A 15,961-nucleotide genomic window follows, 5' to 3' on the forward strand; every position below is an offset into this window, starting at 1 on the left:
TTTTTGAAAAGCAGTAAATCTTGGGGTCGATAAAAGCACAAAGTAAACAAATTGCCCTCAGGGGTGATGAGGGCATACACAAGACATATGCTCCATATGTCGTAAGCTCCATACACAAGACAAATGCTCAAAAAATTATATCTACATAATACAACTTTCACAATCCTTACATACTCATTTCCTTTGAAACAGTTCTCAGGTGAGATAGATTTGATACGATTTGTAAATATACTGATGACTTAAGACTGTAGCACATAGACTGGGAAATAAAACGGCACACAATAATTTCATACTCACCTTTCCACCCCACACTCCACCCTCCCCAGTTACAACAGAATTCCTTCCACTGCCTTCAACTGACCTGCAAGTCTTTAGGCTGACACCAAGAAGACCAACCCTCATCCACCTCCTATTTCTGTTCCTTCTACTGTGCTGACTTAGCTGCTTGTGTTGACACACATCAAGTCTAATAAGAAAATCATTCTGTTTATTTTATACTTGGTTCTGACTTACATCAGTTTCCTGATCCTACTCTGTCTGTAAAGCCACAGGAGTAACTCAGCTTGACACAAGGGATGCAAACAGGATACTGAAATAACAACCCCTTTCAGTGACAACATTGTCTTAGTTCAGCCTAAACTGACCATGATATCATAACCTGCATTCTAGGGCTGAAGGGTTTAAAAAACATGAGCAGAAAAAGTATGAAAGTCAAATACAAGTCTTAACTCTTCTGAATTGAAAGTTCAATCCAAATGCATTTTTAAAAATGTATTAGCAAGAACATTTCTTAAGGGGGAGAAAACCACATTGTTTAATAAAGCATGTAATAGTTCTGTAAGTAAAAATATGGCCACTCATGGCTTAGAAAAATCCAGCTGGATTTAGTTGTGCAGAGATTCTGTTAGAACAGTTTTCAACACAGGTAAGGACTGTATTTTCAATTCTTCAAAGCCTAACCAAGGCTTTAATTTTCAGGGCAGGTTCCTTCTCTTCTACCAGCCTGTAAATTTTTGTATTTTCAGTATTTTCACAAAGCCCTGAGATCTACTATGTTTCTACAAAACTGACATTTAAACAACTCTGGGCTCCCTCTACACCTTGCCCCTCAGCTGCAAGTAAGAGTACCACCACACCAACTTGCTCAGCTTTATTATGAAAGTGAATTCAGGGAGCTTTGAGAAGTAGTAAGAGTGACACATACTTTGTATTTGTGCAAGGATGCATTAAATGATGCCTGAAACTAGGCAAGATAGAATTCAAGGATAAAAAGAATTACTGAATAGCTACTTGAACAGTATGGATCCCAGGACAAAGAATTATCTGGGGTTAAAAAACTACAAAATGCACATAAAGAAAGGAACAAATAAAAATTCTAACATGTAATATTCTACATTTTGCAAACTTAGGATTGTTTTAACAGTATGCTGCATTTAAGATACACATGCATTTGTAGTTGAAAGGGGTTTCATCTTTTCAATAGGAAGTCTGACCACACTCAAAACAGTCAACAGTCTTCCACTGAAACTCTAAGACCTCAAACAAGAAACTTTCCCTTAAATTATAGGAATAATTAAAATCACATTTCACTGACACTCCACATCCCTAGTATGCAATTATACTGTTTGATGAAAGTGTAACAGAAGACTTAATGTAGTTTACTAAATTACTTATCCATAACATTTAAAGTTATTATGTAATAAAGTTATTACATAATAACTTTAAATTATTAAAAATATTGTATATAATTTGGAAATTTATATATGAAAATTTAAAGGAAAAGTTTCCTGGGAAGAAAATGAGGATTTCCCCCCCCCCCCTTATTTTGAAAGAAACTCCTAAAACTTCAGAATTATTTCCTACACTTAAGACAGCACCAAGCATGGTAGCATTCACATTAAAATTGCAGTTTATTGCTTTAACTGCTCAGAAAAGCTGGACAAACGTCACGTTGATCAAATGTATTTCTCCAAGCCATTGAGGAAAATAGAGGGAAGCTATTACAACATTTTGGGAAGGTAAAATTCATATGTAACCTAAAGGTTATATAGGAATTAGGATATCCATATAGGATTTGATAGTCTTGTTTTCTTAATAAATTCTGACATGACGTATTTAAAATACTTGTTGAGCATCTCAGACCTAGTGAAACATATTAAAGGGAAAAAGAGGCATGAAAGAAACCTGGATGGTAAAGCATGGAAGACTGATTGAAAGCCTTCTCTTCCACTGTTGAAACACTAACACTTTCCCATACAATTCAAACAACCAAATTCTAGTAAGTTTGCCAATACAGGGCCACACTCAGAAAATACTTTCTTTCCATTTCAGTTCTAAACATTGTTGACTCTTAGTCTCTGTAAATTTATTTTGAAAAAAACTCAACTGTATGTGAAGTAATGCCAGCTATGCACTGCTTCTTGTTTTCTAAAGTCCATTCAGACTTCCAAGAGGAAGGCAGGAAAGGCCTGCAGTAATTTTGAAAGAAGTCCAATACACTGAAACTACTCAGCGCACGCATTAAGCGTATGCTTATCCTAGTAGGGCATGTCACAAACCTCAAAACAACAGGAACATTTTATCACACAATAATATTAATCTAATCGTGATTTTTAGATGTTTATTATGCTGAAAGTGAAGTAGTAGTCATTTAAGAGTGAACACATCTGCGCAGCTATCAAAGTTCCGGTTCCCATTCACAAAAGGGAAACTGAACATAAGAGAAGCCTTCACCTCCATTTTTCAACACACACAGTTTAAAACTTCAACTCCTTCAGAACAACTAAAAGCATGAGTTTTAGTGCATTCTTACAGATCTGATTATGTTTATATATTTATTGTGAAAGCAATTAATCCTTAAAACTGTCAACTGGAGACTAAAAGAAGAGACCTTGACTACTATAAATATATATATATAAATAAAAATAAATCTTTATTTTGTAAATTAAAGTCTTGAGATTCTCTCTCTAGTAAGTTGCACAGTACAATAGATGATGCACTGGCAACATCAGGATCCTGGCAACATCAGGATCATATGTGTTTCAAAGACAATACTCTTAAAGATCCTGTAGACTAAAAAATAACTGGAAGACAAAAAAATGTAGAAACAATACCTCATATATTAACATAAGATCTTCGATTCATAAAACAAGCTCAGGTTAAAGATGTGGGGGAAAAAAAAAAGAATTTAACAACTGGTTAATAGCAGTGTACATTTGAACAACATTTGGAAATAAAGACAGTAATTTTCTGAATAACCTTATGAACAGTCAGTTAAATAGTGGGACAGTGAAACTACTACACTTAAGAGCAGCAAAGCTAAAATGTTTCCTGAAGGTTACATTTTTACAGATCTTTTCCATTTGAGCTGATGATCATTTCTCGCTCCCCAATTTACAATTTCTTCAAAGACTCAAGAGGTCAGTTTCTGACAGCTTGTTAAAAGCAAATCCTAAGAACTAGAAAAGTGACATACTGGAACAACTTTTGGACAAGAGCAGCAGAAACAAGAAACCCAGCTAGCTCTAAGGAGGTTAATGACACAGCTGACATACAAGAGGATTTACTCATTCCTAAGCTCCCATCAGTCTGCAGTGGGTATGGGAAAGACAAGGCTCACAAAACTTTGTCCTTTCCTTAACCTGTCCTTCCTCTTTCCAACTCTCACCACATCAGTCACATTGAAAGGTTTGCCTCTTCACTACTGTCAAGTTTAATCATCTTCTTCAACCAACTCAGAGAAAATCCTCTTCTGTGTTAGGGTCAAACTCCTAAGTTACAACTTACATTCAGCATATGATTGCCTTCATTCTGTCACTCTTCCCAAAAATTTCTTCACTGAATAGTTTTTTTCTTAGGATTTTTACAACCACTCTCTTAACCAAAGTGGTATTTAGAACAGTACAGTAACAAAACTCACACAATTCATAATTGTGTTTTCAAAGTCTAACAACCCTCTAAACATCTTGGTTTGTAAACAAAGTAAACCAACTCTCTGTCCATAAACTTTTATCCAGTACAGAGAAGCCAGTGGATGTGAGGGGAAAATAAAGAGAGACCACATGTCCAAAAGAAGTAGAAGGCACTAAAAACAATGGATTCACACTCTGGCAGCATTCTCCTCAAGGACTAAAATGTACAAGTCTAAAAACTGGAAATTATACAACTTTTTTTTTTTAATAACAAATGCAAGTGTCTTGGGAGTTTACCATTCATTGACCACCCTTGTGGCAGTGTTCTTCATGCAAGAACAGGCTTATAATATTTTGTTTCAGTTTAAAACTTACCAAACAATGTGCACATTTAATTTATAAATTTAGTCTTTGTTTTCAATTTCAGTCCCTGAGATACTCCTTCAGAAAAGTAAGCTCCTGCCTAGGAATGTGTAAAACAACTTTCATCTTCCTGAAAGCACATTCTACTCTGTAACACTCAATTATAACATTAACTTCAGGAAAAGTGAAAATAATCTGGTCATTATCATCAGCAGACTGTAAAAGAACTACTGAAATGCCCCATGCCACAATGTCGGAATGACAGTCACTGTCCCTACATACCAGCTCTCCCCAAAATCAGACATCAGACCCAAGATCCAGCAAATTTTATCTGAAGGCCATTAAACAGACATTATTTCTTTATTCAACTGACAGCCAACAGGAATGCTTGGAGTCACTACATAATCTAAGCAGACACAAATGCTCATTTTGACTTCAAAAAAAACGCACTCATTTTTATCTCCAAGTTTTTTTACCCGTATCAATATAATTCTACTGAGGAATTACAATCATTCCTTTCAAATACCAAATGCCATCACACAAGATAATCAAACAGCCAAGTAAAACATAGGCAGCAAAAATAATTCTTACTAGTTATAAGCACTTTCTATTCTATGAAGTGTCTGAACACCATATTTCAACTGCATTTTTTAAACAGGTTAAGTAATCCATGAAACATGTTTCAAAGCAAGCTCCAAAGATGTAAGGTAGTCATGTTCCTAATAATAATTTAAGAAAGCTCTGCAAATAAACACAAATTAAACAAATTCTCTTTACAATTCAGACTGACAATATAAGTATCCTCCCCCAAAGAACTTCCTGAAGTCACAAAGTAAAACTAATAAACCTCAATTTATTTTCTTAACAGACTTTCTATGGAATTTTAATTTGTTTCACATCAGCTTTTCCAATAAATAAAATATTTAAGGTGTTCATATGCCTTTTACAGAAAAAAAGTTTATACAAGATAATTAGGTGATCACCCACTGCATGATGTGTTTATCTAGCTGTGCATTGGACATTTTGTCCAGAATGATCTTCTGAGAGACAGAATCAAAAACTTAAATCCAAAAGAATTACATCAGCTGGCTTTACCTGATCCACAAGGTGGGTTACCCAGTCATAGAAGGAAATCAGGTGTGATAAGCAGGACTTTCCCCTCATGAAGCCATGCTGGCTGTGACCAGTGACTGTGTTGTCTTTCAGGTGTTTTTCAATAGCTCCCAGAATAAGCTTCTCCATGATTTCACAAGTCACTGATGAGGGACTGACAGGCCTGTTGTGACCAGGGTCACCCCTCTTGAAAACTGGGATGTTAGTCAGCTTCCAGTCATAATGCACATCTCCAGATATCAGCCAAAAATTAGCATTTTTTCACAAATTAAAAGGAATTCTTACTAGACTATCATGTGGTAAGAAATTATTGCAGGTTTGCATTTCTAAAATCCATTAAGTCATGGTATTTTCCAAATGTCTGTGCTAGAAAAAGCCCACAACACGGCTTCAACACTAATGACAAAAGCTGATTCTTGTTAAAAATATCGGCTATCAACTCTAAGTATTCCCTCGGTCAATTAACAAGACTGTATACAGCATTTCCTATGTAAATTTTCTATTTTTAAATATTCTGTACATTATTCCAGTATGAACTGCTTAAGAGATGTAAAGCTTGTGAGCAGTACCTTCTCTGCAGAAAAACTAATGAAAACAGACACAGATAAGCTTGTGGACAAATATGAGTCAAGTCACCAGGTTTGACAACCAATGGCAAAGCACCCTGTAACCACAGATTACATAATGTTTCAAACACTTGAGAAATACTCTTGGCCATCACAGGCCATGTCACCACAGTGCAGCATGTATTCTGAAAACATATGGCATCATCATTGATGTAGTTTATTAATGGCATGTTCTACATAAAGTAATGCTAAAATAATGCCTAAGGAAATTTCACTTCACTTTGAAGACTCCGAAGTAGTTGTCTGTCCAGACTCAAACTCATATTTAATCATGTAACAATAATCAGAGATTCAAAAGAAACTGTTGAATATGCTTTTATCTTCTCTCTATATTACTGAACTACAAATAATAAGGGTGCTCAAAATAGGTCTGCAACTTTCACATAATGCTATGGAATGATCCCAACTTACAGCACAAACTGATTGCAAAAAACAGACTGAAGTGCAATGAAACCAGAACAAGTGTAAGGAAAATTCTCCAAGAAAGGTCAGGATTACTTTGCAATTGTTGAGTCTTAGAAATTACACCACAAGGGTTCTTGTACATTTTCTTCTACCTTTAATTTTCAAGAACTGCTTCCCGCCCGAGACAGTCATATTCAACAATCCAGCAACAAACTATCAAACTACTTGTACTTCGATACTTGCTATCCATAGCCTGTTAAGGTATCTGCTTTAGTTATTAAACAAAAAGGTCCTTGCCTGTCTTAGTAGACACTAGTTATGGTAACTACATTCCACCTATTACAGTAGAGACAGAACTGGCTTCCTTCTCATTTAACTAAGAAATCCCTTAGTTCCCTCAATTCCAAGGGTCCAGATCTTCATTTAAGTCTAATGCCTTAAAAAAAAGCATGGGAAGAACGTACAAACTCAATAGCAGTAGATTAGACTACAGAGCAATAGACAGCTTCTTGTGAATCCATTTCAATTTCCTCTGTGTCTCCATGCAGAAAGGATTCATAAATTTTCATTGTATAAAAATTATGTCAGTATGTTTTACACTTGTTGCCTGATTATTTCTCTGGCCGTTCTACCAAAACAAAAGACAAGAACTCCAAAAAACAAAAGATCAAAACAAATCAAAACCACACCAAAAAATACTCACACAAAGAACACAAGAAACAAAAACAAAAAGCAGTTACCCAGCTTCACACATATATCTATCACACTCTCACTGGGATTTTTTCTTTTTTAAGGTGAAGTTCCAGTCTGCTGTGTCATACCCCTTAAATGAAACTATTTTCTACTGTAAATTAAAAAAACTCTGAATAAGTCTAAAACCCAGTGAGGCACCTAATATGGCTACCTCTCAGAATGCCTTCTGATTTAGCAAGAAGACTGTATTCTAAATGGATCAGTCTTCAAGATGTTATTTCTAGACCTCAAAATGGTTTTATGTCAAATTTTCAGCATTCTTTTCAAAACTGTTACTAAACAATGAGACATTATATTACAATCAGATCTGCATAGATTACAAGATAGAAATCACTTCCCAATTTCTGTATTTGTAACTCCCTTACAGCACTTGTAAAGCCAAGGATCATTCAGAGGTTTTATTAATTTCTTTTAGCAGGAAATTCACAGAAGTCTTGAAAGACAACAACTCAGCATGACTATTTCAGCACAAGTTCATCTTCAGTTGCAGTTGCTCATTCTGTCATTATAATCTCTATTTTCTGTATTTCTCCTAAATGCATGAATCTTGCAAATAACATCTTTGAAACAAAACCCAAAAGTAGTTACACACCTTGGACCACCACCACCTAAAAGGATTCACACAGTCTTTTAAACTGCTTGACATTTTTGGCAATACATTTTGCTAGTAAAAGAAATTTCTTTCCAATAATGTAACAGCTACAACCAATAAGACTAATTATATATATACACCAAAAAACAGTACTTGAATTTAGTTAAATTAAAAGTATCTTTACTGTTAACACCATTATATTGGTATATTATTCCATTAACAGGAAGCAACTTTTGACAACGTGCCACATTTGGAGCTTCAGTAGATAGTTAATACTAAATAGAAATTAGACTATTAAGCTAGTTCTCATTACTATTATTAGTATTTGTAGTACAAGAGCACATAAATAAGAGTGAAGTTGTACACTTTGTAGTGCAGCAGGTTCTTATGGTCACTACAGAGCTGAAAAGGAAAGGGAGGAATTGCAGTGTGGCACACATCCTCAAGAATGTACCCTTCCTCTCCAAAATCAGGAACACCTATTTGTTATTTAGGAATAAAGACAAAAGCATAATCTACAGCAGACTGTGAACACAGTGATCTAACTGACTTAGGCTGTTCTAGTGATGAACACTCACGTCAGTGTTCATCAGCTGCAGGTCAGTAGCACACATTCCTAAGGGACCAAGAACTAATAAAGTTTTTGAATGTAAGAAGCCATGCATATTAAACCATATATACATATGTATATAAGAATAGAATCTTACAGAATTTACAGAGCTTTGCATTAAGGCAATTGCAACACTGACAATAACAAAATTTAATATAATCAACTTAATGGAATTAAAATTATGGAAGAGTAAGACAATTAAAATAAAAGTGTATAAGGCAGTATTTTCAGTGAAGCATGACAAAGTTGACAAGGAGCAGGTATTTTGCACCTCCCAAATGTTAATCTAGCTTCCTGGCACAGAACATCACCAGCACTGTGTAATTTACACCACTTCACCAGGGAGTTAACAGAGACAGTAGTCCTGCCTTCTACCAATACAACTGTACCAACCTTGCTGAAGATATGAAACAGAATATGTGTTATAAAATTTGTAAACCCGTTTAAATGCTCTGCTTAAACTTTCTTCTGAGCCTTCAGCTTGCCAAAGCAGGATCTTTTCTTTTCCCAGGGTCTCAAGGCATATAGCAGCATTCTGTTCCGGCACCCTGGGGTCTCATCCTCAAGGAATGCAAACCACCACAGTTTCAAGTTAAATACTGGAGTCAAGCATTCTCCAGCTTCTTATCGTGGTCACTGGCATAAAGTCAAGGGGCTTTATTTTTTTTTCTTCTAGGAGGAGTACTACAGGATCATCAACCTCAAATATGGTAGCAGTTAAGGACTGACTGTATTTCGGGTGAAAAGAAAACAAGGTGAACAACTGGAAGAAATTTTAGAGCAATCAACCCATTTAAATATATATATATAATCAGAAAGACCTTCAGGCATCTGGACTTACTGAAGGTCATTCTCTATTTCAGGATCATTTCAATTAGCATTCAGAGAAGCTTGTTTTTTTCAGAATATTACAGCCAACATATGCAGGATTTCTGCATACACAGTAACTTCAAATAAACCTAGGAATGCACTTCATCTCTCATCAAGTGGAATTTGTTCTGGAATCATAAAAAATGTATTTTTACCTTTAATTGCTAACAGCAGGCTACCTCTAATCAGACATTTTTATGAAGATACTATAGTGGATACTGTAGAAGATACTGTAGAAAAACTTACAGACTGCTTAAATTTATGCTGTACCTTCAGGACTGGTCCTGAAGAACAGCCAGTTTCATAACTGGCTCTTAATACCTGTTGGAGTTGCACTGATAAAGGCAGAGGATATCATTAAACTAAGTATCCTGCTGAGCATGGCTTAGGATAATTCAAGAACAGTCTGAGTGACCAAAAGTAACCACCATCTGATAGGCAAACAAAGCTCTTGCAAGTCATACATTTGTCCTGAAGATAGATCAAATCACTTGAGGATCCAACTTCCCTAGCCACTCTCTTCATCAGTTAGGAAAAAATAAATCCATTATTACTTTCTCCTAATTTCTTATGACAAGAAGGATCAAGAACACCCACCACTACCTCAAAACCTACTTTCAGCATGAAACAAATAATTATACCCACAGATACTTCAACCCTCACAAAAAAATTCTCTGAAATTAGATTTCCCAAAGTGCTATTAAATATGCATAGGTATAATTGCAATGAAAGTAAGAAGTAAAATGCATGCCCAGTGTTTAAAAAAAGAAGTAATTCTTCACCAGGAAGTGTTATATAACTTATCTGCCACACACTTCTACACTGTGCCTCAAAGAAAAACTCACCAGAGTAACTGTTATAAAATGACAGTTCTGTGCACTGATTCTAAGAGTATTATTATTGCAAATAATCATTTATGAAAAGGCAATTATTACACAGTAAAAAACACTTTTATACCAAGTGTTGTTAGAAGGGAATTATCTAGAAACAATATTCCAGAAAAAGTTACACAACTACTACACTGACCAGTATCCCGTACATAAAGCTCAGAGCTACCAAGGTATTTCCTGTTCCTGTTTTTACATGGAGCTTAATGTAATTCCATGTCCCGCACTCTTTTATTGTTTTGCCTCTATGAGGTGAATACTGCAAGAAAATTTTACAGAACTGTTAAAGATCTAAATCAAAAATAAAATTGGAAGAATAGGGTTATCCATATACAAAAAGGAAGCATCTCTGCACACTTTAATTTGGAAGTCTTGTCAAGAAGCCTATGGAGGGAGAAAGACAGTATTTACCCAGAAACACAAAAGAACAGACTTCCAACCTTCTGGAAACAGGCACCTGAAGTTTTACCAAGAAACTGTGTGCCTGTTAATGCAGTTGACTAAACAGCTATGGAAGCCACAGTAGGGAAACTCTTGATTATGTCTAATTGCCCTCTACCCAAAATACACAGAACTCTCAATTCAGTGCTTTAAACTTAAAAGGAACTTAACTCCATAAAATATGCAGCTGTTTTCACCGTTACCTTAGAAAAATGATTAATGAGCAGAAGTTTCTGGGTTTTAACTTCTTATATGTACGCTATTTTATACAGAAAAAATTGTCATTATAAAAAAAGGTATTAAATACTCAAATGTTTTATCATGTGAATAAACATTAGTTATTTGGACCATGATGCACTTCTGCACCCGCTACAGCACGCACCTGAACAGTCTGCACAAACAGAAGTTAGACAGTTCTGATGCATGCATTACCCACACTCCTCATGGCATTTACAACTATCACAAGTAAGAATGCTGACCAACTTCTTACTACCTACTTCATTTTATTTTCAGTCAGTGTTGATCAAGTATCCCTTGGGGTTTTTTTTAAGGATTGCTTTAGATTTAGTTAAGCTAATTTCATAATAAATATGGAGATTCACCTGTAAGATCCACTGAAATAGCAGTTTATTAATTTATCATATTCCAACTATCTAGAAAGCAATTGATAAACAATCATGTGGTTAAAAGACACTGCATTTCACAACAGTAGCATCTGAATTTCCTGCCTTAACTTTGCTTATTATATCACAATTAATGGCCCCGATATCAATCAGGGTTTGTTTTTTAAGAAAAACAGTATTGAAACAGAATCAAAACAGCACTAAATATATTGTCAAACAATCAAATCAAAGCATTTTCCTGCCCATGGCAGAGAAGTTAGAATCATATGATCTTTAACGTTCCCTCAAGCTCAAACTGTTATGACTCCATTTCAAAGCTACCTTATTGGCCGAGAGAATATAAGAACAGCTTGCCTAGCGAGACCAATAGACCCCCAACCTCAGTATGCCACTTGTAACCACAGGCTAACAGGCAGTTCCACAGGACTAGCACCAAAACAAAAGAATAAACCTTACAAAACATTTCAAATCCCAGAACAGCTATAAATCAAAAAGACAGTATCTTTAAGACATCCAGAGGAAACTGTCTTCAATGAACTTATCCAAACACTCTCTGAGTCAAGAAAATGTTAGCATTTACAACAGTCCCCTGCACAAAATGCTATTAATTCCTGAAAAGCCAGGTTTTGGGTTTTTTTTAATACTTAATTTTACTGTATGCCCCCGATTTGGTGAGAAACAGATTGTGGCCAACAAACTAACAACCATTCTATAACCCTCATAACCATTTTACTTGCAATCTATCATCAAAACAAATTATTTGCAAGCCAAAAGCAAGGCAAAGTCTGTTATGAAAAAAATTAATTGTTCCTCCAAATTTAAGAGAGAAACATTTGCAACAGTATCCCCGTCCCTCCTTCAAACCTGTAACAAACTAAAAGAAGGAACATACAGTTAAGTATTTAGGCTATTGATTCCTGCTACACTTTGGAAATGCTGAAGTACAGCATGACTGTATATACACACTGAACATGATCTCATTTTGTTCACGATATCAACACTTTTATATATGTTACCTGAAGATACATTTCTTTTTTAAAGAACATGCTGTGTAAAATTCCTTCAATGAGTCTGCATGGTCATCCCCAGCAGAAAAGGAAGTGGGGAGGCACGCAAGTAAAATCTGAAATCCATAGATTTTGGTGGTTTGGGATTTTTAAACATCTAAATAAAGAATATTGGAAAATATGCTTCCATAATGTCTCTAAATACTTTGGGGGAAAAGCATTTGTAAAATAGGATAAACTAGGAACTTCAGTGGTGCGCCACCAAAGATGTCATTTTATAGGACAGAAAAGGTTAACAGCCATAGTAATCTTTATGCATACCTAAGTTACTTGAGAGGCCGTATAATGTGTAAACCAAAATTGCATATATTTTGTTCTGACTGTTTATGTTTCTTAATTATTCTTCCTATCCATTAAAGCACTTGGAAGCAGCATCTACTGGCAATTTTCTCCCAACATATTGTTGTGTGATTCTGAAGTATCAGAGAATATTCAATCTGGCTTTCATTTAGTTCAGAAAACCTGAATAAACTGCACAACTGAGACTTCTATTCCAGACAAGCATTATCAGCCTGCAAGCCCCATAAGAAAGTGGATCTCTGGATTGTGGATCTCCCAAAGTTACAAGCTTTCCTATGTTTCGCCTTTTTTGACACAACTTTATCTTCCTTAAGAGTTTCCGTGCATCTCTACAGTGCTTTCCCATCCAAGTTTCTTTTAGGATACTATGGAGCCACTTACCACCTTGAGCAACTGGTTATTTCTAACAAATACCTAACATTCAATATGGAGTTGCTGTAACTCCTCTGAAGTGCATACGTGTCTTAGAAAAGACCATTTATCTCAGCTTAACAGCTGGTCATTATTGACCAATATCAAGGTCATTAGACTGGCAGATCAAAGTTACATTGCTACAGTGAAAATCTTTTAGTTCACTAAATAGTGAACAGATCATGCCCATTACTTGCAGTGAACAAGACACTACACGAGGCCAGACAGCTTATTTTCAACACAGCAACCAGTGAAAACCTGAGAAGTCACTGCAGCAGCCAGTATTACAAGTGAAAGGAAGAGGTGTACTATGTTTCAAGTACTGCACTCCTGATATTTGACATTTCTGTACTTGATACTGGTTTGCACACACAGATTCGTCCAATGATTATGCTGCTTCTCTTCTGCACACAGGCAGAACAGGAAAGACACCATAAAATTATTAACATTTTAGATTCAAAGTCTGATGTAAATGTATATTTAAGTCTACCAGTACAAGACTTCAGGCCAAAAGGCTTGAGACCCTCTGTCAGTCATCACAGCCACAGCATAAATCCCAACCCAACGAAGTAACACGTGCTTTATTTCTAAAATTGTGTTCCATAGGTGGAACAACAACAATCAAAAAAAGTCATTACAAGAATCCAGAAAGAATAAACTGTTACTGCAGATCCTATCTCCCTTCACCATCATCCCTCTATGCAAGGAGTGCTCCTACTAGAGGTGCCAATTCCTCCAGTCACTTGAACTACACAGGTAAAGAAAGAGGGTGGGTCGATAAACCACACAGGAGGCCCATTAATTCATACACAGGTAAGAAAGCTTCTTCTTCTTCTTTGGAACAATAAATTCTTCTATTCAGAACACATAAATAAAATCACACATATTGCTAAGTCATTTGATTTTTCACATCCTTTTTATAAAGCATGTTTAGCAAAGTTATAAAGAACTTGCAATGGCCAGCACTGAGAAGCACTGTTTATAGTTTACTGTCATCTTGAGAGAATGACAAAATAAGAATTAAATTACCTGCATGAGGAGAGTTGCAGCTAAATCATCCAATACTCACTTCCACATAAATTATCTACTGCCAAGCTATGGAATTCCTGTTTTCCTTCCAACCCAGGAGGCCTCAATCATCAAAAAACTCACACTTGACATAAGATTAACATTCTCATTAGCTTCAAGGGACAAAACTGCTGTTTGGGATCCAAACTATTACTTTTACTGGCCACAAAATACGCTGTTACCTCACAAATTAAGTTGCAGAGCAAACAAAAAAACCCACAGACCTAGCGAACATCTATCTTCAAAAAATATTAACAACACATTCCCATATCAGTCTTCACTATTGTATAGTGTAAGACCTAAAATCCAAGGGTAATGTCCTCCTCCCCTTCTACCTTTCCAAAGTTATAAAAAAACCAACCAAAACAGCAACTCTGCTGTCTCAGTCCCATCACATTTGCACACGTATGTCAATCAACACAATACATAATCAGGGTCAGAACTGCTGCTGTACTTCCACAGACATGCCAAAGAAATGGTATGGCCATGGACAACAAACAGCAACCACAAACAAAAAGCAGCAGAGTTGGCTAAGAGTGCATCAGGGAGTCTAGAGGCCACGTGAGTTCAGAGAAGCACTTAATCAGTTAGACACAACTTTTCAAGTCTCTGGAGCACTCTTCATGTTAGGGTACAGCAGTACCTCACTTTCAAGTAACAAGCCCATACCTAAAACAAATATTTCAAGGTGGTTTTATCTGGTAATGAACAACACTAAGTAACTTATTTATAACATTATGCTATATCACTAAGATGCTAGAGAAAACGGGAAACAGCCAATTGCTCTTCACTAAAAACACCCACCCATGTTCACCATGGATTTTAAATTCAGCCATTTCAGGTTTAAAATGGTAAGACTTACAGTAAGTGAAAGAAACAGTAAAACCTCTTCAATTGTTTCCCTTGGTGGTTTTGGGCTTTAATTCTTTCTTAATTATAGTTATAACAAAAATAGTGCAATATACACGCTTATTATAGAGCCAAGAAGTTCCTAAAGAACTGCCCAGGCTCAGGCCTACTTCTTAGTTCTGAAATCTGAAAGTAAATACCTTGCAAACGCCGGCTGCTGTTGCAATGCAATTTGACGGAATGCTACTGCAAGACCATAAACATTCACTCAGTACAAAAATCACAAAAAAAATCCCTGGAAGCAATGAAGTCTGCTAATATTTTTTTACATTTTTATTATGTAGATTTCTGTCCTATAAAAAGATAATAGCTCCTGTGTGGATACCTCACATTCAGTGGATTTCGCAACCTGTTAATGAACTGGTAATAGTCTATGCATGATTTTTTTTTTTACTTGCAAAAATAATTAGTAAAATTATCCTATTACTAAAAGCAAACATTAGTGGCAAGAAACGTATATTGCAACTCCAACACTTGCTCTCTATCCTGAAAAGTTAGTCAATTTCCGTTCCCGAGTCGAAGCTGGTATTTTCGTGTATACTGAAATGACCACACCGCAGACTTATCGATTCCTCGCTCTTCTCCGATATGAAATCTCCAAAGAAGCGAGTCCGAAAGAAAGACAGAACAAATTCGACCCGTCTCTAATTGCATACCTAGCTAAGTCTTTCACTTACGATTTTCCTAAACTCCTTTTCCTCGTCCTGCCCTTGCTCGGGAGGCAGGGCCGCCTCCTAACTCCCTCTTTTCCCTCCAAAGCCAGAGCTCTCTGAGCTGCAGGGAGGCGGCAGTCCTCCCTCCCAGGCCCGGAGGCTCTTGCTGTCGGTAACCCGCACGGGCCCGAGGAGCCCCGGAGTCATTGTGCTGCGGGAGCCGACCGCAGCTGTCAAGGCGCAGCGCAACTCGCCCCGCCGGCGGGGAGGAGGGGGAGGAGGGTCACAGCCCAGCGCCGCCCGTCCGCCCTTCCCCGGCCGCGCTGCGGGCCCCGCTCCGCGGCTCCGGGCGAGAGGCC

At 36.6% G+C, this 15,961-nt stretch overlaps 1 protein-coding gene across 3 annotated transcripts in view; it reads right to left on the bottom strand.

Annotated features, from left to right (window-relative positions):
- Window positions 1-15,961, bottom strand: part of STRN3 (striatin 3) — a 60,750-nt gene that overhangs the window by 43,996 nt on the left and 793 nt on the right. The window lies entirely within an intron of this gene.

Source organism: Camarhynchus parvulus, chromosome 5, assembly GCF_901933205.1.
Source record: "Camarhynchus parvulus chromosome 5, STF_HiC, whole genome shotgun sequence".
NCBI classification, from domain to species: domain Eukaryota; kingdom Metazoa; phylum Chordata; class Aves; order Passeriformes; family Thraupidae; genus Camarhynchus; species Camarhynchus parvulus.